The 19,079-nt window shown below is 37.3% G+C and overlaps 1 protein-coding gene and 1 long non-coding RNA gene across 2 annotated transcripts in view; both read right to left on the bottom strand.

The window, feature by feature from the left end:
* Positions 1-19,079, bottom strand: part of LOC139137925 (nucleobindin-2-like) — a 608,701-nt gene that overhangs the window by 225,265 nt on the left and 364,357 nt on the right. The gene's annotated exons all lie outside the window — the stretch shown is intronic.
* On the bottom strand, positions 294-18,951 carry LOC139139568 (uncharacterized). Its single transcript, XR_011553836.1, has 3 exons — positions 18,862-18,951; positions 17,107-17,273; positions 294-492 (listed from the first exon to the last, which is right to left on the bottom strand). It is a non-coding gene; the product is annotated as an uncharacterized lncRNA (long non-coding RNA).

Genomic DNA, 19,079 nt, shown 5'->3' with positions numbered 1-19,079 from the left:
AAGAATGTTGTGATTGTCGCCATCTAACTTCAAGACTTTTAGGGAATAACCTCAGAAATGTCTCATGAATGTATGTACATATTTATTCATTGTAAATGCTTAAATCAATAGAGCCTTTATGGTTCAAAAACTCAAATCCCCTTTGTACCATTAGTGTTTCATTGTTAATTCCCCTTAGGTTTTTCACATTTGTTATCTTGCTCTCTGCCCTACAACATGTTGATGGAAATCTGACCAACAGCTTGTTAAACACAGCAGATTTGATACGCTTGTGCATTGTCTCTTACCTTTCTTTGAATCAACTTGGAGGAGAACAGGTGAATTCTGTATCATAATCTGCTTCTCACGTTTAGCCTTGATAGAACATATATAGATTCCTGCTTCTTCCTCTTTTACATCAACAAAGGTCAGTCGCATGTGAATCCATGTCATGGATGGAGATTCTCGAACTATGCTATCTACTTCTATGTGTTGAAAATGAGAATGTATCAGCTGTGGACAAAGTAATATTTGTGTAAGTTTTGCAATGTACTCTCGTTTTGAGTGAGAGAGAGAGAGAGAGAGAGAGAGAGAGAGAGAGAGAGAGAGAGAGGAGAGAGAGAGAGAGAGAGAGAGAGAGAGAGAGAGAGAGAGAGAGGAATTATGCGACGTTAGAGAGCCTTGCACTTGTTATTTTGTTGCATTTGACAACTCACCAACATGGATTTGGCAACACAAGTGTCCTTTATATTTGCCTCGCTGTAACATTTTACAACTCACTGACACAGAATTGACCACACAAGTTGGATTTGAATACTGCCGACTCATATCCATAATCTGTTTAGCCATTATAGCCATTATTACTAAAAGGCACGCTTGAAACATCAGAGAGTGTCATATATATTATATCGGACAACTCTACAAAGCACATTTTACAGCAATAAAAGTCACATTTGACAACTTGAGACTCCCGTTTGCCGACATTTGGAGTTGGATTTTGATCTCTGTTTTACTGTAATGTAGGTCATTTTCCCCCACAGTCATCATGACCTGAGTTTAATTAGTCTGGAACATTCTCAAGGCCACTGCCGTTAACGACCTCACAACCTTGAATTCAATTAGTCATGTTTGGAATGTTCCTGGAAATTTAATTAGTTGTGTAAGAGAGATAATTTTAGAGCAGTAATTAGCATGTCAATAAAAGTTCTAAATTGTTCTTATATGCTCTTATATAACCACATGAGTATAAATACTGGGACAGCAGGCTTGCAGTCAGACATTTTGGGATCATGTCTCTTGCGTGTTACTTCAAGTCTTTGGAAATTCCAGCAGTATTAATTTCAAGACTTTTCAAGACCTTCACTGCCACGCTGGATTTATTCTGTGAACTTTGTGAATAGTGTATAGGAATTCCCATGGGCACTAACTGTGCTCCCTTACTTGCCGACTTATTTCTGTTCTCATAAAAGGCAGAATTTATCCAGAACCTTGTCAAGCAGAAAAAGGTCTTTGTAGCTCGTACTTTCAACCTTACATTTAGATACATAGACGATGTTATTTCATTGAATAACTCTGAAATCAGTAAATATCTCGCTATGATTTATCCTCCAGAATTGGAGATTATAGAAACTACAGAAACGGCCTCTTCTGCTTCATATCTGGACATTTTACTTGAATTTGACTCTAATGGTCACCTTTCTACTAGGCTATATGACAAGAGAGATGATTTCAACTTTAGTATAATCAATTTTCCACACCTCATCAGTAATATTCCACTTTCACCTGCGTATGGGGTATACATTTCCCAGCTTATTCGATATGCAAGAGCATGCAGTTCATATGGTGATTTCGTAGAGAGACATGGCCATCTCTCTTACAAACTGTTAAATCAAGGTTACACCAGAGCAAGACTTGTCTCTACATTCAAACGCTTTTTTGGCAGGTATCGCAAGCTCGTAGATAAATACAATATCTCTCTTCGACAAATGATCACTGATGGCATCGGTGACATGGGGCCTTAGTTAGTGACCACTACCTATCTGACTTACATATTGATATATGACGGGTGCCACATGTGGGGCAGGATGCGCTTACTATTTTCGAAATACCTGACATCACTTCTTGGTCTTTTGGCCAGAGGTCCATGTATCTTTCTTTCATGAATTTGACTTTGTTTGTGTACTGTCTATTTACTGTCTGTTCTGTGCTGTTTTGTGTCTATGTTTACAACTATTGTCTTACAAATTTTGACCTAGTGTTATTGGATTATGGATTGGTATGATTGCGATTATTTGTGCAACTTCAAGCCTGCAAGCCAAAGGACTGTTCATTCATCCGACTGACTGTTACAACTCTGAGACTGGAGCTTTGCCATCCCAGCTGAGATAAGTAGCCTGTACACTTTTACAGTTTGTATTCTATCCCTTGACTTGGCGATTACTTTTATTTTTCGTAATAAATTTCGTTTTATACGGAAACTGCTGAGTTCACCCTTTTGTTCGTTTTCTACCACGTAACAAAATTGGAGGCTTGTCCAGGATACGAATATTTTGAGCTGTTTGACAACATTTTGTCACCCTTTTCCAAACTACTGTATATTGTGAACTCCATGAAAACTAATCATGGCGGAATTCAAACCAGACAAATTTATGGAGGACCTTTATCAGGACGCATTTGATTCCTTTAGAAAAGACAACCTTATTGCACTGGCCGATTTCCTTTGAATAGAAATTAAAAGATCTATGCGCAAGAAGGACATTCAGTACAATATTGTCAAATATTTAGTCAGTGTTGGCAAATTTGAGGAATCCATCTTACATGATTATGAGCCCGAGTCTTCCTTGGAACTCAGAAAATTAAAATTAGAAATGCAGGCAGATTTGGAGCTTAAGAAATTGGCATTAGAAAAGGTAAAATTACAAATGAAAGAAAAAGAATTACAAATGGAATAAAGACAGAGAGAGAAAGATAAGCAGGAAAGATTTTAAATGGAAGAAAGACAAAGGGAGAAAGAATTACAAATGGAAGAAAGACAATGCGAGAAAGAGAGAGAGGAAAGAGAAAAGGAAAGAGAATTAGCAGAACATCGACTACAGGTAGAAATGAAACGTTTAGAGCTTGGACAGTCAGGAAAATTCTTCGCTTTAGATGATTTTGACATCACTAAGAATTTCAGGTTAGTCCCCCTTTCCAAGAAAAGAATGTTGACAAATAATTTCTCCACTTTGAGAAAATTGCTCAGAGTCTGAATTGGCCTAGGGAGTCCTGGTCTGTGCTTTTGCAGAGTGCTTTGGTGGGCAAAGCCAAAGAAATTTATATTCAGTTGTCAGTAGAGCAGGCTTCAGATTATGATTGTGTGAAGGAATTAATACTCAAGGGGTATGAGTTGGTGCCTGAAGCTTACCGTCAGAAATTTAGGCAATGTGAAAAAGCGAAGGATCAAACTTGTGTTGAATTTGCCAGAACAAAAGAACAACTGTTTGATCGTTGGCGTTCTTCTGAAAAGATCAGTCAAAATTATGAAAAATTACAACAACTTGTTTTGATTGAGGAATTTAAAAGGTGCATTCGGAGTGACATCAAAACTTTTACCAATGAACAAAAGGCAGATACATTGGAGGTTGCTGCACGTTTGGCCGATGATTATTCATTGACCCATTAATCTTCATTTCTCAGCAAACCATCGCAGTCCTTTTCATATCGAAACAATGCAGGGAAATTTAACTCCTCCTTTTCATCCACAGATTTCTCAAAGGAGAGAAGACAATCAAAGGACAACATTTTGCAAAGTTCAAGTAACACCCCTACATCATCAGATCCCAAGTTTCAATCTCCTTCTGGCAAACATATTGGTACACTTTCTTGTAGTCATTGTAAGAAAGACGGCCATTTAATGTCAGATTCATGGAAATCGAACAGAAAACGTGAAGGTCAAAGTGGTCAAAGTGGATCTAAGCCCACTGGCTTTATTTCTTCATCATCTCAATTAGAGTCTAATAATGTGTGCAACACATTTTCGGAGGTTAAGTTCCTCATACCTCCAATTAATGAGGTCAATGTCAATTCTTCTAAAGGTAGCATTATGGGTATTTTCGAACCATTTATTCACGAAGGTTTTATATCACTTTCTAGTGATTTGTCTTCCGCTACCCCTGTCAAAATTTTAAGAGATACCGGGACGTCCCAGTCTCTATTGTTTGCAGATATCCTGCCGTTTTCTGAAAAGTCACTCTCAGGTTCTCAATTTCTTATTAAGGGATAGATTGTAATGACTATATTCCTGTTGCTCTCCATAATGTCTAGTTATCTCTCGACTTTGTTTCTGGACCTGGGACTTTAGGTATTAGGCCTTTTTTGCCTTTTGAAGGGATACACCTTCTCCTTGGAAACGACCTTGCTGGGGACAAGGTCATTACAAATCCACTTGTGACCGATAAGCCTAGTTTAGATCAGGATTTAGAGCCAATTGAGCAAGAGATTACTGGGGTGTTTCCCTCATGTGCCATTACTCAGCAATGTCAAAGAAAACTTCTAAGAATCAAAATATTCTCAAAAATAATGTCATAGACGTTGACTTCAATGACACCTTTCTCAGTCAGGTGCTTGATACGGATCCTTCCGTCATCCCTCGTGGATTTGAAACTTCCAGTAAAACTTTGCTGACCAAGGTCAGACCTTTTAGATCAAATCTCATTGCAGACCAACGCAAAGATCCAGATATTTTATCTTTGCTTGATAGGGCTGATGACGAAAGTAAATCTTCAGATAGTCCTGTTTCCTATTATACAAAATCTGGTATTCTCATGCGAAAATGGAGACCTCCAGATGTCTTGCTTGATGACGATTGGGCTATAAAACATCAAATTGTGGTTCCAAAGCCCTATCGTGCTGAAATATGATGCCTGGCCCATGAAATCCCCTGGGCTGGTCATTTATTAGTCAGGACAACTTATCATAATATTCTCAGTCACTTTTATTGGCCTAATCTTAGGCAGGATGTAGCACATTTCTGTAAAACCTGTCACACATATCAAATGGTAAGAAAGCCAAATTAGACCATTCCAAAGGCCCATTTACAACCAATTCCTGCTTTTCAAGAACAATTTAGTGGGATACTGTCTGTCAATAATACTATGTTAGTCCCCTACCAAAAGCAAGATCAGGAAATGAGTATATGTCGACAATAATGTGTACATCTACTCGCTTCCCAGAAGCCATACCACTGAGAAAATATAAAGGCAAAGACTATTTTCACTTTATTCGGCCTCCCTAAATGTGTCCAGACCGATCAAGGCTCCAACTTCATGTCTGGAATATATTAATTTTTCAACAGGTAATAGATCAACTAGACATTAAACAGTATAGGTCATCCGCCTATCATCCAGGAAGTCAGGGTGCTCTTGAGCGATTTCATCAAACTTTGAAAAATATGATTAGGACCTACTGTTTAGACACAGAGAAGCACTGGGATGAAGACATTCATTTTCTGCTCAGTGAAGTTACAGAGTCAATTCAAGAGTCTCTTGGTTTCAGCCCATTTGAGCTTGTATTTGGACATACAGTCATATATTACACAAATAACATCAGCGTTTCACTCCTCCCTCTCCTGTATTTGTTAGGCACCCCTAAATTACTTCTCTCTCGCCCACTACTTCTATTCTGCTATGGTAGCAACATAAGTATGCATCAAAACTTCATTTGGGTAGTTATGATGCTTTGCTCTCCCTGACCTTTCCTGTTTCTGATGATTCATTTACGAATTAGGTTCGAAAAAAAATAGTACGCACAATAAAGAAATACTACACCCCTCTTTTCAACAAACACTTCTGGTATCCATTTAATGGGGGAAAGAAATTATGAATTTATTCATGATAGGAAAGTTGCAGTAATGAGATAGACGAAAGAAAGCAAAATATAAATTCTTTATTTTTACTAATGTACATATTTACAATGAACACTCAAATTTTGATATGTATTTTCATTGCATCACACTACATCGAGGGTCGTGAATGCTTGTAACATTTACATTTCTTCCTTATATATATATTTCTTCCTTTTATATATATATATAATATATATATATATATATATATATATATATATATATATATATATATATATATATATATATATATCAAGAGGTCAATAATATTATTAGTGCTTGTATAGCCTTTAGATGATTGAAATTCCATTTCTCCTACTCTTTATTCTACACATTCAGAAGCTCTACGACCTTTTTAAGAGATATACATATCATTAGTAGGTGGTACCCCTATAGCTGTTGTTATTATGCCGAGTCCATCTCTGAAAAAGGTTAGCACAAATTTTGTCTCCATTATAATTACAAATTTAAATGTGCAAGTCAGAAATTGAAATTTGTAACCCTGTCAATATTCCTTTTGACAGACATTTTATTTGTAAAATGCTGCAGACGGTCTTGATAAGCTTTTGTTGTGTGACTATGCACGGCATTGTCCGTAGAGCATCAAAGAAAACTACCAGTATTCACAACATTTGTTGAGGGAGTTTTTTTATATAATTTGTGAAGGAGACCTATTTAAATTAGCGGATTCACTAACAAATTCAATTGGCAACGCGTCAAACGACAAATATATAATCCACAAACTAAGATGTCCGGCTTATCTTGAACGTTTATCATAGAATCTCGCTACAGTCTGGACCGTACTTTGGCTACCTTTTTTCTCTTTCGGCCTTTTCCTTATTTCTTTTTTTTTTCATATCAGTTGCCATTTTCACCCTTAGTTTCTTTCCCTGCTGAGAATACTTTGCATCTAAAGCATTTGTAACTGCCCACTTCCCACAATCGGCTGCTACCGTTCGTTCAGAAAGTTGATATCATGGAAGTGTTTGGATGTCATGAAATTACCTAATAAAAAGCGTATCACTATCAAAGTATACAAGCCGGGGATTTTGAAACCTTTTTGCGCTTCGTCAGTTTACATGAAGCTCTGGTCAGAGTCCAACACTATCACCTGACAGTTGCGTGCCCAACAACTTCGCTGGCCAACGTGAGAAGCAGGATACTTTTTAAAGACAAGATTATGCTATGACAAGAATAATACCCTGTTATTTATGATCCTAATAAAAAAAACATCATTTGAAATTAACAAAATCGTTCATAAATCTCTCATAGTGCTTTCATAATCTTTTGTAATCGAGAGCATACTTAAAGTATGATTAGGCAAGTAGTAGCAGAGACTGCCCCTAGAGTTCTCCGCTGGATAGAAATGGAGACTGTCTATTCTATTTTTTTTTGAACAACATTTTATTTATCAAAATCAAAGTAAGATTGAGTAGGAATGCACTATACATATTTGTGCATGCTATACACACACTTGACGTTTCTTATCAATGCTTACATTCTTCGAGGTTGACACAGGTCATTCGTCAATGTTATACTTGTTCTAACTCTGAGTATTCCGATGTGATATTTGGTTTACATACAGTAGGTCAAATGACCCACTGTACGTAAACCAATTGAACTAAGTATGATATACAAATGAGCTAACTATGATTTATCACACTAATCAAGCTTTTAGCGCGAATAAAAATGTACCTCAGAAGTTCAATCAATGCAGTACCATTCAGTTTTGATATGTGGCCTAATTCTAGAATTTCATTAAATATGCAATTGAACTATTGATTAGAATGTCATGCTCATCAAACTTAGAATATAATTGAAAATAGCTATGACTAGTTTATGGCAGAAGTCTGGTCTAAACCGGTCACTCATTATCAATACAGAGCCTAATTACAGAAAGTCATCAGACATACCGTAAACTTATAATTTGTAGCGATGCCTACCAAACTTTGAACACAGTAAGACTATAGAACAGTTTTCGTACCTGCATAGTTACATCAAATGTGGTTGAGTAATACTTGAGATATATCCTAAGGTACAATGTCATTAGTTATGCAAATCATCATTAATTATGCAGACAAAACCAACCAAACTCTTGTCACATCTAGATCTAGCCATGTTGGTATTAGCTGCTAAATTGCATGACATTCTAACTAGTGATTTTTGACAACATCCGTCTAATGATGGACGGATGCATACACACACACTCGCCCACACACGTGTACACAAACTATCGACAGTGAGGTGACATAGGTGTCTGAATATCGAAAATACCAAACAACTACAATAACAAGTGACCTAGCAGCCCATAGAGCTCACCTGTGGTATGTAGAGAAGAACTATTTATGATGTGTTGATGGACAATGATCTATCCAAAATGAGAAAAATGGCCCACTATAATAGATATCTGCAAATCTTGCCATTGAATATTTATGCTAGCAGCTGACGATGATATACAGTCAATTACATTCTTTCTAAATCAAAATCACCGTCAGCTATTTGGATGACAATTGTGTTCACTTACAGCGAAAATGGCCCTAGCCTTGCATATTTAATTAGCTCGGCCTTCCAGCAAACATTGGCGTTCCAACAAACGCATACCATTTGCAAGCAGGATCACAGAGACCATAACGAGAAAACATGGGAAAATGTAAAAAAAGCAAGATTCTCTGAACATGAGGCTGCATTCACAAACACCTCTGGAGAGAAGGGGCGCGGGAGATTTCAAAAATTTCTAAAAGTTTTTCGAAAACCCGCCTAACAAACTCACAGCGGGTCTGAGTCCACTTCTGACTGGCAATAATTTTGAAGTCTCCCTCAAAGAAGGCAAAATATGGCCGATATAGTGCTTCATCCAAAAACATAATACCTGGGAGTCTATTTTGCAAACTATTAACATTTTTCCAATAAAAACAAGCAATATCTCTACATGTATATGTATGATAATTCATTTAAAATTTACTTTGCTTGAAGTGGCAGGTAAAAAGTGCATATGTGTGCAAAAATTTGATTTTTGGATTTCATTAATAAGGTTGATACATTAAACATGGTAGTGTATAGGAAAAATATGAACACTTATCATACATGTTATGTCTGTATTGCCATTTTCCTTATGTTTAGACAATACTGATTTGAACATGTATTTTAACTAGTCAAAATACGAATTATATTTTCACTCTAACCGAAGTACTTACAGCTACGCGTACACGTGACCTTCGCTGGTATGCATGACCTTCGTTGGTATGTTCATATATATATAAAACAGCTTAGCAAATAAGACAAATGACAATCCGAAACGTCATTATGATTATGGTCAAAATTTTGTTGTTTTCAGTCAGTTCATGGGCATTGCACTTAGTTACAAGTACAGTTGTACCAAAAACATACAAACGAATGCATTGAAAATTTGTATCATTTGCCGACGCCTGACATCGTTCACAGCCGATCCCATATAATACTTTGCAGTGTTTTCATGTCGTCTACATTGCTGAAGATTAAGATACCGGTTAGCAGTGCATCTTGATAAAACCGTTTTAAGACAAGTTTCCTGTTGATGAGCTTAAGTATCTAGGTGGTGAATTACATTGTTTACAGCCATAAATGAGCCACAAATATCCAACCACACTGAAAATACTCGCGACAGACAAGGTGCACATATTATATTTCCGATTTATACCTGTCAGTCAGATTCACAGGTCATGATCGTGTCCGGTGGCACCGGTGCTGGTTTCAGATACAATGTAAGATCTAGGGAAAGACAAACTTTCGTTTAGGTTGTTGAAGGGAAGTTAAGTTCAATTTAGGCAAGGCATGAACGAAAATATACGAGCAGACGACGGAAATACCTTTGAAATGTTTTCTTCATACAGCAACAAAATCACGAACGAGTTACGACACTACAGCTTACAGTGTACTCACTTCATGTTTTCCCTAATACGCTTCGTGTAATAACCCCTAATTATTTTCCGATTTAAAACTAGCTATATCTGTTCATCTGTAGACGTTTGATAATTGATATAAATGTACTTGATTTGTACTGGGTGATTACAAGTGCATATATTTACAAGAAATTTGATTTAGAATTTGACCAAAAATGTTCATCCACTATACGACAAAACTGTGAATAAATATTTCCCAATATTTCTAGACGTTTGATAATTGATATTAATGTACTTGAATAGACTAAGATGATTACAAATGATGTTTGCGCAAGAAATTTTATTTGGAATTTCACTGAAAATCTTGATTCACTATACATTGTAGTCTATAAGGGATTTTCGAATATTTTTTTTCCAATATAAAGCATATGTTCAGTAGCTAGTATCTTAGGGGAACTCGAGCTTGTCTGAAGCTTACTAAGACTAAAAAGGCTAAGACTGTTGTAGAGTGTGAGTCCGCAGTTTCCAAAGCCAACTTGTCAATCAGTATCGGTGAGTTGTCAAATGGGACAGGGAGACAATTATAAAAAACACTTGTGTCGTGGTACACTTTCTTGTAGTCATTGTAAGAAAAACGGCCATATAATGTCAGAGTGTTTCAAATTGGAAAGAAAACGTGCAGGTCAAAGTGGTCAAAGTGGATCTAAGCCAACCGGCTTTATTTCTTCATCAACTCAATTAGAGTCTAACAATGTGTGCAACACATTTTCTGAGGTTAAACCCCTGTCATCCCCAATTAATGAGGTCAAGGTCAATTCTTCTCAAGATAGAATTATGGAATTTTTGAACTATTTATTCATGATGGTTTTATATCACTTTCTAGTGATTTGTCTTCCGCTACCCCTGTCAAAATTTTAAGAGATACCGGGGCTTCCCAGTCTCTTTTGTTGGCAGATACCCTCCCGTTTTCTGAAAAGTCATTTTCAGGTTCTAAATTTCTTATTAAAAGGTAGATTTTAATAACTACATTCCTGTTCCACTCCATACTGTCTATTTGTCTTCTGACTTTGTTTCTGGACATGTGACTTTAGGTGTTAGGCCTTTTTTGACTTTTGAAGGGATTCACCTTCTTGAAAACGACTTTGCTGGGGACAAGGTCATTACAAATCCACTTGTGACTGATAATCCTAGTTTAGATCAGAATCCACAGCCAATTGAGGAAGAGATTCCAGGTTATACCCTTTGTGTGCCGTTACTCGAGCCATGTCAAGGAAAGCTTCGGAGAATCAAAATATTCTCAAAAATAATGTCACAGATGTTGACTTCAATGACACCTTTCTCAGTCAGGTGTTTGACACGGATCATTCCGTTATACCTCGTGGATTTGAAACTTCCAGTAAAACTTCTTCTGACAAATGTAAGACATTTTCTAGATCAAATATTATTGTAGAACAACACAAAGACCCAGATATTCTGTGTCTGTTTGAAAGGGTAGATGATGACGGTGAAACTTCAGATAGCCCTGTTTCCTACTATACAAAACTGGTATTCTCATGCATAAATGGAGACCTCCAGATGTCTTGCTTGATGACGATTGGGCTATAAAACATCAAATTGTGATTCAAAAGTCCTATTGTGCTGAAATATTGCGCCTGGCCCATGAAACCCCCTATTCTGGTCATTTAGGAGTCAGGAAAACTTATCCCAAAGTTCTCAGTCACTTTTATTGGCCTAATTTCATGCAGGATGTAGCACATTTCTGTAAAACTTGTCATACATGTCAAATGGTAGGAAAGCCAAATCTGACCATTCCAAAGGCTCCTTTACAGCCAATTCCTGCTTTTCAAGAACCATTTAGTAGGATACTTATAGACTCTGTTGGGCCCCTACCAAAAAACAAAATCAGGAAATGAGTACACATCTTTACTATAATGTGTACACCAACACAGTTCCCAGAAGAAGCCATACCATTGAAAAATATAAAGACAAAGACTATAGTGAGAGCTTTAGTTAAATTTTTCACTTTATTTGGTCTTCCCAAATGTGTCCAGTCCTGTCAAGGCTCCAACTTTATGTCTGGAATCTTTCAACAAGTAATGGATCAGCTAGGCATTAAACAGTATAGGTCATCCGCCTATCACCCAGAAAGTCAGGGTGCTCTCGAGCGATTTTATCAAACCTTGAAAAATATAATTGGGACCTACTGTTTTGACACAGAGAAGCAGTGGGATGAAGGAATTCATTTTCTGCTCTTTGCTGTTAGAGAGTCATTTCAAGAGTCTCTTGGTTTTAGTCCATTTGAGGTTGTATTTGGACACACAGTCCGTGGCCCACTTAAGCTTTTCAAAGAGGAATTCCTATCAGACGATGATGATTGTCATAAATATGCTTAAGCCATATTTGGATAGAGATAATCCTACTAAAACACAGCCTGTCAGTGCAATCATTTCAAAACATTATGAAGATAGCAATACTGAAACTGACTTGAGTGAAAATACTCTAAATTCGAAGCTGGGTTCGGTCAAACTTCAGAATTCAGAAATCCTGGAGAATCTGGAGTCTACAAAGATGGCACACCTCCAGCCGTCACAACACCAACAGGTGAAAGAACTACTCCACAAATATAAACACCTGTTTCAAGATAATCCGACGAGGACAAATGTCATCTATCACGACGTTGATGTTGGGGACAGTAAAACAATATCCCTACAGACTGAATCCAATGAAAGCGAAATATCTCCACGAAGAAGTCAAATACCTGCTGGACAATGACTTTAAAAGTAACTGGAGTTCGCCGTGCATACTTGTGCCAAAATCAGATCATAGTTATCGTATGTGCACGGACTACAGGCAAGTGAACACTTTAACAAAGACAGACACTTACCCAATGTCAAAGATTGATGATTGCATCGACCGAGTTGGAAAGGTCAAGTATGTGACGAAATTTGACCTACTGAAGGGATTTTGGCAAGTCCCTCTGACGGATCGTGCTCGTGAAATATCCGCCTTTGTTACACCAGATGAATTGTTCCAGTACAAGGTGATGTCATTCGGAATGAAGAATTCTCCAGCATCATTCCAACGGATGATCAACAACGTCATATCCGGGCTAGACTGATGTGGAGCTTACGTCGACGACGTTGTCCTGTATAGTGACACCTGGAAGGAACACATCAAACTCATGCGGAAGTTCTTTCAGAGGCTGAGCAAAGCAATGTTGACTGTCAACCTTGCCAAATCTGAGTTCGGTTGGGCGAGGGTGACTTACATTGGACATACTGTAGGAGAGGATGAGGTAAAACCTGTTGATGCCAAATCAGTGCCATTTCAAATTTTCCCATACCAAATTGCAAGAGACAACTGATGCGCTTTCTCGGTATGGCTGGTTACTACAGAAAATTCTGTCCAAATTTCTCTACAATTACTGAGCCTTTGACTAACTTACTTAAAAAGAAAGTAAAGTTTGTTTGGTCAGAGCAATGCCAACAGGCATTTGATACACTTAAAGCCATACTTCAAAGTGCTCCAGTCTTGTCTGCACCAGATTTCAGTATGCCATTCAAATTAGCTGTAGATGCTAGTGATACGGCTGCTGGTGCTGTTTTATTGCAAGAGGACAGTCATGGAATAGATCGTCCTGTTTGCTATTTTTCACGCAAATTTAACAAATCCCAGAGAAACTACTCTGCAGTTGAAAAAGAGTGTTTATCTTTGATATTATTAGCCTTACGGCATTTTGAAGTTTATGTTACTTCCTCAAATCAGCCAATAGTGGTTTATATTCGTCACAACCCATTTGTTTTTCTGCAGAAATCAAAAGGCAAAAATCAGAGATTGTTAAGATGGAGTCTAATATTACAGGAGTTTAACCTTGATATTAGACATATCAAAGGCAGAGACAATTTAATTGCAGACTGTCTCTCTCGTATTTAGAGTTTATTGTTGTTCACACTTTTAAGATTACATTTGTAAAACAAAGATTTTTCTTGAAAAAATTTTCTTTTTGAAGACGGGGTGTGTTATGTATGTCATTTTCCCCCACAGTCATCATGACCTGAGTTTAATTAGTCTAGAACATTTCAAGGTCACTGCTCTTAACGACCTCACAACCTTGAATTCATTTAGTCATGTTTGGAATGTTCTAGAAATTTAATTAGTTGTGTAAGAGAGATAATTTTTGAACAGTAATTAGCGTGTCAATAAACGTTCTAGATTGTTCTTATATGCCCTTATGTAAGCACATGGGTATAAATAGAGACGTGCACAGCTTGCAGTCAGACATTTGGGATCGGGTCTCTTGCGTGTTACTTCAAGTCTTTGGAAACGCAAGCAGTATTAATTTCAAGACTTTTCAAGACCTTCACTGCTCGCTGGATTTATGCTGTGGACTTCGTACAACTTCAAGCCTGCAAACCAAAGGACTGTTTAGTCATTCGACTGACTGTCACAACTCTGAGACTGGAGCTTTGCCATCCCAGCTGAGATAAGTAGCCTGTACACTTTTACAGTTTGTATTCTATCCCTGACTTAGCAATCAGTTTTATTTTCGTAATAAATTTCGTTTTACACAGAAACTGCTGAGTTCACCTTTTTGTTCGTTTTCTTGCACGTAACAAAATTATTTGTAAATAATAAACAAGTTCTAACGGAATATTGCAAGTTCTTTGCGTCATCGTACCAGCATTCGTGTCATGTTGCGTCGCACACTCGACTTCATCTCGTGTCTGCTACAGCAAAAATGGCACTCATGCTGATATGACACAGGAACAGGCGGTATTTCTGAATAACGTCTAATTCCCACATACTCATGACCTGATACTTTCATCTTGGCGACATTTACTGCGCATTATGATACACGGTTTGATTGTATGACCTGGGTCTCCTATATATAGAGACAGTGCTACCATACTTAAAATGGAACTACTTACAGGATAGCTCTGAGATTTTCCCATAAAAACAGCTGAATAAATGAATGGTTAACTGTGGTTGTAAGGTGCCTTAGCTCTCCGAAGGTCGGACCATTCCCCTTTACAACCTTGGTCGGCAAAACCCATGTAAAGGCGGTAGGGATAATATCAGCAATGATATTTACATTACACATCAAGACATATTGAAAAATAATCACAATTATTATCCATCCAGAATTCAATAATGATAGCTCAAAATTCGTTAATACATGGTCAACGATTGTTACAAAGACTTACACAAAACAGCACAGAACAGACAGCAAAGTACCGGTACACAAATCAAATCCCTGAAAGAAAAATATATAGACCTCTGGCAAAGAGACGAAGAAGTGATGTCAGATGTTTGAAAATATAGTATAGGCATCCTGCCCCACATTTGGCACCCGCCATATATCAATCTGTAAGTCAAATAGGAATGTCACCAACTAAAGACCAATGTCACTGATGCCATGTGCAATCTGATGAGGAGTGGGAAATTGATTGTAGTGAAATTGAAATCATCTCTCTTGTCATATAGCCTAGTAGAAAGGTGACCATTAGAGTCGACTTCAAGGAAAATATCCATACATGAAGCAGAAGAGGCCGTTTCTGTAGTTTCTTTAATCTCAATTTCTGGAGGGTAAATCATAGCGAGATAGTCACTGGATTTTCGTTTTTCATTGAAATGACATCTTCTATGTATCTGAATGTAAGGTTGAAAGTTCTAGTCACAGAGAATTTTTCTGTTTGAAAATTATCAGTTTGGAGTGCCCCGAACCTGAGGCAGATTTACAAAGACAAAACATGAAATGATAAGATCGCTAACTTTGCCAACTATGACGAAATTAATTACCTTTGAGAAAGAGTGACATTAATGATAGATGCCGCAAAAGTGGAGGCGTTGCAAGGCAAAGAACGTACGCTGAGTCATCCGGTGCCTGGTACGACCCAAGATCGTTGAAGTAGCGTGTGTCTCCTAATTACATTCCACTTCTAAAGGTGATGACTGATGTATCATATAATATAAATTTGATTTATCATATTGCTCACATTGGTGATGGTTACCGTAAAATATAAGCCATTATATTTTGCGGTAAACATAGAGGCATGCATGATTATCAGTTTTGGAATGTTCCTGATCTATATGACTTGTCAACAAAGTGAACAAACAAAATGGCTTTCCACCAATGATGCAACGCTGCCTACATTAAAACATTTGAAGGACTAGGTAGCCAAAATAAAGGTATTTTAGGTAAATCTTCTAATATGTAATCCCATTGTTGCTACATTGAAGTTTGTATCATTTTGTGACAAGCTCTAGAAAAACATTGTGCCATTGGTGAGCATGGTCTACCTCTGAACAGGTAGCCAGCGCACCTGTGAAGTGGCGTGTGCAACACTTGTTGACATGGCAAAACTCTGCATGAACAAACAGAGTGGCCATCTTTTACCCTAGCATACAATAATCGGGCGCCATGAAATCGGGAGAGTTTCGATGCAGAGAAGAATTGTTTATTGATGACACGCACAACGAACTACTGCACAATGCAAAGTTCTCCCTGTCTGACTATTTTCTTAGTCCCGTTATCTTTTTCTTGTAATGTTCATTGAGAATCGGAGGATTTGTAACGCATTGTATTGACTACTCAGGAAGTGTCATACAGTTTGTGAATAAAGCCTGTTTACATAAATATTTTCATCTTTATGCGTGGCAGAATAAAAGTGGAGCCAAAAATTTAAGTTTTTTGCCTCTTATTCTGTAAGATTCTTGGCATGAGTATATGATCAAATGAGGGACTGGTCAGTTTCTTCAACCTGGAAGGGGGTGGATTCATGGGGATCACCCTGTTTTTGACTTTGGTTATTAGGGGGTCACCATGTTTTTGAAATACCCAATAAGGGGGTTAGTGTACCTTTGAATTTCGACACGGGCTCATACTGGCCTAAAATGCATCGTGCCAGCCACAAAGTTCATCTTTCAGTTGCATTTTTTGGCAAGCCCTTTGGGCGCGTAACTCTAATTATAATAAGATATATATATATATATATATATATATATATATATATATATATATATATATATATATATATATATATATATATATATATATATATATATATATATATATACTGAATTATTGTATGTATATTCCACCTAAAGTTTTGTTTTACTTTTGTCGCGCGCAGGGGGTCACCCTGTTTTCAAAAGTTGGAATAAGGGCGTCAGCCACTTTGTGACGTTGGCAAAAAACGTTATCCACCCCAGGCCGAAGAAACTGACCAGTGCCTAATGGCTGTTCCTTTTGTAGTATCAGCATCTTATCTCCTCATGCAGTAAACAGAGGAACAGGCGATATTGGCTATTATATCAATAACAATGAAATACTTTTGAATTGTGCAGAAATTTCCATGTAAACTTTACCAAGTCTCTCCCTTGTTTGTTCAGTAGAGGAATTGTATCCGCTTCATCGAAATATCCGAATACACCAACCGAACATCGTAAATGAACAATATCTTGTCCTCCCGGTACTCTGTAATTGCAATCGTGCCCAGATGCTCCATCTACATTCTCCATAGAACACTGCATGGCTGACGAAGACATGTAGTGTATAAAGACTGACATTGTTACTAAGTACAAATCTGAACGCAAGGCTATTAATATTGAGGATTCATTCTTAGGTTAAATATTAGGCTATAGGTAAGTCATGTAAGTTATGTAGTGATACCATTTTACTTGCACATCCATAGTCATGCTGAAAGCATCACACTCAAGACTAACAAACTCATTCTCACATTAAACACCTTAATATAATCAGCTTCATAGGAAAAAAACCTAATGTTGACAAGGGCTAGCGCTCTCTTGCAGTTAAGCTATTTTACTTTTTTCTCTTGTCGCTTGTTCATCTCTTATCAAAATTGGTTTGCATACTTTGTTACCATTGTTTTTCAAATTGCCATACGAATAGGAACCACCCACTCTCGTATTTATCCCACGGGAAGCTCTCTCTGTTTTAATTTTGTTCATTAAAAACTGAGCATATTTGTCTCTGCTTGACTTTGTCAGATGATTCCACTTTAAGGGCATCAAAATAAGTTATTTTGCAAATTATCTTGTGGGAGGAGGACTCCATCTAGCTCTCTCTTTCAGTTTTTCTCTTTTCAAAAGGGATAGAGAGGGGACTCCTATCTCGTATTCTATCCCGATAAGCACTCTTGGGTTTGGTTTTGCCTTTGGAAACAGAACATGTTTGTCAGAAAAACACTGTAATTGCCATATGTCTACCTATGGGCAATAATAAGTTATTTTTTTGAATTGCCATAACTGAGGGGGTTACTCCTCTTCTACTGTCCCAAGTAAGCTGTGAGTACTCATTTGTGTATTTCAACACCCTCCATTTTAGACTGCACTCAAGGACATAAATGTATGTTCTTTCAAAGGTTCCATACTAGAGTGAGACAATTCCTGAGTACTATCCCCTTGTAAGCATAGCGTTCTCTTGTTATCTTTAAAACAGCATATTTGTCAGCATTTGTCATTCTCAGAATCCACCAAGGGGCATGTAAATCCTTAATTTTTTTCTGTATGATATACAGAAGCCAGACCTCCTGTCTCTTACTGAACGCCTATAATTTAAATATCGTGACCTGAATTTTGTCTTACTGAAAACCATGATAATGTGATATTGCATATGCTAAAAGGGGTATGGTGCACATTACATGCAAATTAATGTGAATTTGCGATCTTTCTAATTGTTACATGTAGAATTGCGCCATAACAAAGTTTTGCCCCACATTGCAATTTGGTCATTCTACAGCCCTGATTAACCTTTGTAAGTATGTATGTATGTATGCCTGCAAGCATGCATGCACATACATGTCAATATATGATACATTAAATATCATCAGATTATTTTGTGATTAGAAACAGTTAATATCTACTGTATGTGTTTACCTAATAAAATGGCCACCTGTTCATATTTTTTCATGGGACCTTCAATGATGAATAGACTCTTTGAATTCCATTTGCTCTGTTACCAGGTCACCACTCTATCACAATGCGGTTATTGTGTGAACGCGTAAAAACGTTTTAAACATTACTTATACACATTTTCAGATGTTTTTGTTGATGTTATTCTCTCGTTGGTACTTTAGAAAGGAAATTTTACAAGGTACTTACAGTTAATTTGTTGTAGCCGTTGATGGCGGTGATCATAGTTGGGTTCGAAATTGGTGTCCATTAGCCGCTCATAGGTGTCTTTAAGTTTCCTTCGGGATTCTCTGAGGTCACGTATATCTGTTCAAAGCAAAAACAAAGCTGTTAATGCAATCGCACAAACACTAACAAGCGACCTACCAAATATGGCGCCGCAGTGATATTTAATATAATAGAGACCA

The sequence above is a fragment of the Ptychodera flava genome, chromosome 1, assembly GCF_041260155.1.
Source record: "Ptychodera flava strain L36383 chromosome 1, AS_Pfla_20210202, whole genome shotgun sequence".
Lineage (NCBI taxonomy): Eukaryota > Metazoa > Hemichordata > Enteropneusta > Ptychoderidae > Ptychodera > Ptychodera flava.
Note: the sequence above shows the minus strand (reverse complement) of the source record. Positions and strands in the feature narration are given on the sequence as shown.